The following is a 4,821-nucleotide window of genomic DNA, read 5'->3' as shown; positions in this document are numbered from 1 at the left end:
GCTCACACTCATATACATCATCATCGCCCTTGCAAGAGAGGAATGACTTTTAATTTGATCCAGATTTCACAGCAACCAGCACCTGTTTGCTGATTTTTTTCTGGGAAATTTTATGTTGAACCCCAGTTCTGTGCTATCTTCTGCCTCTACAATTCCAGCAAAGGAGAGTTTGCAACATAATACTCAGCCTTTTGTCAGCAGGTGCTTGAACAGTCGCCTCTGTCTCTTGGTAAAATTATTTCCAGCTGAGATAGGAACAAGTGAGGCATGGGAAGCTGAAGCCCTGGAAATGGCGAGTTAAAATTTTGGGAGGGCTTCTGCTCGCCATAAAACCTGCCTATGTAAAAACAGGTTTCCAAAACATGCTGGCCACTCTGTTAGACCCTCACAAACTCTTACCAGCATACAAAATAAACAGATAAAAAACACAAAACCTCTCAGCTTCCAGCAGAGTCCTGCTTGCTTGGAAACACTTGACGTTTCAGAGAGATGACATGTCAGAGAGGTCACATCTGGCTGGAGTCCCTGAGCCCTGTGGCACTACGAGCCCCCCGCTCTCCCACCCAGAGTTCTGCGGGGCTGGGGGGCAGCACTGACACCCCGCAGTCCACCTGCTCTGGGGCCAGAACTGAGAGCAGGTCTGGCAGAGATCAGCTCCTCTAGCAGAGGGCTGGTGTCTGTATTGAAGAACACGTTAAATAGGCACCCAAGGAGGCGCTGCCTCAGAGCACCATTTGGGATTTGTACCCTGGATTTCACAGGAAGACTGAATAGTCATAGTATAAAATCAAATAAAATAGTTAAATTAAATAAAAATAAAATAATAAAATAAAATAAAATGCATAAGTTGTTTGGCATTAGAACTGACTTATGCCAAGCAAAGGTAACCATTTGCTGACTTGTGGCTAATACAGAAGAGCCATTTCTGAGTTTCCGGCAGAGGAATCAAATGTGGGAAAAGGGAAATTTACACAGTTTAGTCCTTGAGATTAAAGAGTTACTCAGCTTTCATTTGAAGCTCAGAACAGGCTGAGATTCCTCCCTGTGGATTTCCATAGCTCTGTAAAACAAAAAGCAAAGCATTTTTACTGCTCCACTCTCACTGCAAGGGGGTGCTTATAAACACTACCCACAGCTTGCAGATATGTTTGGGGTTTATGTTTTTAAGGCATGTAATAGAGCTTGCCTGCATGATTTCCAGCTTCCCCATTTTAATTCCCAAAGTTAAAAGTAGCTGCAGACACAGAAGAAAATTGCACTCGTATAACCTAATGGTGGGAATGCATGCTAGTGCAATTTAACTCACTGTGTGGCAGAAATACTAAACTTGGTCTGAATGAAACAGAAAAGTGTGTATGAAAATATCACATGCGTTTGGATGCTTCTGAATACATGGTGTGGGTGTGCATGGGAGTGACATTTACAACACAGTGTGTTAGTGACTGAAATCAACTTTGTTTAAAATAAATACCATTTTCCCCTTCCATATGGTCTCTTGCCAAGTTTTGTGAAATTAATTTTGTACATTCTGCTTTGGTAGAAGAATGCAGGAGGAAGTGATTCTCATTCCAAAACAATTAGCACTTGACTAGGGAACAAATCTCTCAGTACATCAGTTTGGAGACTAAACTTCAGGCAATCCTCCTGCTCTGGGTACTTTTAAAGAAAGTATTCTATAAACCGTTTCTCTCACCCATTTAAGTCCCTGGGATCACTGCCATATTGCATGCAGTGAAATCTTGCTAAATCAGCAGGACAGACTGTCAGAAGACATGATAGCACAGAATGTTGTTGCAGAAGGTTTTAAAATGTTAACACATACTAATCAGGGGTGATAAGGACAGATCTTTAATCCCTTTGCAAATTAGCAATGAAAAAGCACCATTCTTAGAAAGTCAACTGATATATTAATAAAACATTTTTAAAGTAATAAATTATCCAAAATCCTGGCACAGAGAATCAGAATAAATTAAAACCTCCCAAGCCATTTTCAGGAAAACATATGAATTTGAGAGTTTAAGCTCAGCTCTGCAGAAGCAGCAGAGTTCAGACATTTTCAAGAAATCATGAAAGGCAAAACCATTTGCATAGATACCCAAGGATGTTTGCTTTAGAAGGGAAACAGATCTGGGAGACAAGGAAAAAGATGACAATGTATTCGGGAGCTTACATAATTTCTGTTAACTTCAGCACAGTCAACAGCCACCACTGTCTCTTTTTACTTCTTGTGTCCATCTGAATAGATGCTGACCAAAGATACCATAGTGAAATGATTAAGTTTTGCTTTCTATTTATTTCTGATTTGGAGGATCACTTAGTGTAGTATGAGGAGGAATGGAAGGAGAGCATATACACGAGTCACTCTTTTCTTCCATTTTATTGCTCCGAAGCCACAAATGCACCTTCTCCACTTGTTGCAGCCAGTTTAGCTTACCAAGATTTAACTCCAGTTACAGGGTACCAAAATGTGCCCCTGTATTTGTCTCAGCCCCCGTGCCCACTCATGCTGTACTTGTGGCAGTACTGGGGAGGCCATCCCCCTAAGACAGGTGGCTAAAAAACTGGCTTGAATCGTGACTCCAGCCCAGCATGACAGTGTGCACAGACAATAATACATCTTAGCCAGGAGACAGTAACTAATGGCTCAGCCTGGAGCAAAGTCTGCCTGCGGCTGTTACAAAGACCCTGGGTATGAAAAAGCTCTACCCTCTTGAAAATGGAGCTTATCTCCTATGATCAAAGGGAGGAGAGCACAGCTAAGCTGCAGGGGCTGACAGATGCTCCTCTCCAACCAAGTCTGCAGCTTGACCACGCAGTCTGTGGCATCCCTTCACAACTGAGATGACTGCTCAGTCACGAGTGGAAGCAAAAGCACTCCTGCTTTGTTTACAGTTTGGGAGGTGTAGGCTCTTACATTGCCTGAGGTAATGTGTTTTCTGTTCAAAAAGCATGAGGCACATCACTGGGGTGGGCTGGCCTTCTTCTGGCAGAACCTTTACAGTTTCTAAACCTTAACTGGGGGCTGCTGTAGCTACAGTCATAGTTCAGTGCTTTGAGCAAAAAGTAAGTCACAGCATGAATACACATTCTGTTCTTCATTGAACACACAGCCAGAGCATAATTAAAGTAATTTTCATGGGAATTATGCTTACTGAACAGCCTCAGATGCTTTCTTCCGAACTTATACTCCTTGCATACGATTCAACTGAGAAAAACTTTCTGCTTTAAATCCATTTACTTTTTCTATTAGAGAGCAATATAATTGTCTACATAATTGTTTTGCAGACAAGCCAATGGAAACTTTCTGATTACCCTCTTATTAACTTACAAGACAATCAACATCCAGCTTAGATACAGACTTTCAGCAGCCACTCACTTTTCTCCCCACGCAGCTTTCTCCATCCATGTTACGTCCTAAAAGGAGGTAATGACGTTTTAGGTGATTGGGAGTGATCAGAACAGGGTACCATTCGCTCACTGGCTGTTTCAAGTCAAAAAAGGAGCACGAGTCACAACTCCACGATCCCTTCTGTACCCACTGACAAGAGCTAAACAGTGCTCTTTACAGCGTTACAGCATGAAGCCAATATGCTAAGCTTCAAGCAAAGCAGAAAACGGACTCTATTTTCCTTCTCTTCCAGATCGCCCTGGGCAACACTTGATGCAGGCGCTTGCCTGCCATATAGGTAAAGGTCTTGTGAGCAGAACAGTTATGTCCAGATCATGGGATTCTAAAGGGAAAAAATGGCACAATAGTTATGACTCTAGAAGGAACTGTGTCTAGGCACTAATCTAATGCTTATAGGTTCCCCACTTCTTGCCCTCTTCACCCTGGTCCCAGTCCTCACTGTAACCCTGGGTCTGGGCTAAGATTTCTGCGCTGGGAAAGGTTGACTCTCTGGATGTCCACTGCTGGTGGGAGAATTCTTCTGGCAAGAAGCCCTCACTAGCACAACCCAAACCAGTTTGGAGAATACATGATTAAGTGACCTCATGCATGGCTGGTGGAAATCACGTATTAAGGTAAGTTTTAAGCATACAGGCACTGGTGTACAGGACACAAATACCACATCTTTAGTAATATGTTACAGGTAGCAAAGAAAGAACATGGCAAAGGGAAAAGGCAAAGGGAATGATGAGCAAACTCTGCCCTGCGCTTCTCCTTGCTCTCAAGCACAATAAGGCTATCAAACAATAAGGCTATCAAACAATAAGGATAAGGGGGTTGTTTCATTCTGTCTTTGCAATGAAAAGTCTTTTTCTCATATTTTAGAAATACCAAACCCCTTCAGGACAGACTTAGTAGTGAAGTCACCTAAAAAAGCCTCCCCACAGGTGCCCAGTACTAAGCATCAGGAGAAGGATGCATGGCAGCTGTTTTCCCGTTTGCCGAGAGAAGGTCTTGTCTGATGCCTCCGAGGCCCGTTCTACCAACACACCTCATCTCCTCTGGGCACCTTCCGACCCACTCAGTTTGTGCTGGCTCAGCACCAGGCTCACAGCTCTCACTTGGCACGGCAAAACAAACAGAAAAAAATAACTTCAAAACTGCCTGAACTCATCTCTGTTATGCGCATTACAAGCACACATCAAGAAGAAACCCTCTCAAGAGAATGTAAGCAGCGAGAAAAAAACCAGTTCATCGGGAGATCACGAGGCCACATCGCGGGAGCAGCGGGGACGGTGTCGCCCGGGCAGGCACTGCGGCAGCACGGCCAGGGACAGCCCGCACCCCGCTGGCAGGATGTGAGCTCACGGCACCGCCCCTTCCCCGCCCGCCCCGCCGTGCCGGTTCCGCCGCCCCGAGTCCCGCCCCGCTCC

This window comes from Lepidothrix coronata, unplaced genomic scaffold (genome assembly GCF_001604755.1).
Source record: "Lepidothrix coronata isolate B3197 unplaced genomic scaffold, Lepidothrix_coronata-1.0 Scaffold64, whole genome shotgun sequence".
NCBI classification, from domain to species: Eukaryota; Metazoa; Chordata; class Aves; order Passeriformes; family Pipridae; genus Lepidothrix; species Lepidothrix coronata.
The sequence above is the reverse complement of the archived record's forward strand: the minus strand, read 5'-3'. Positions refer to the sequence as shown.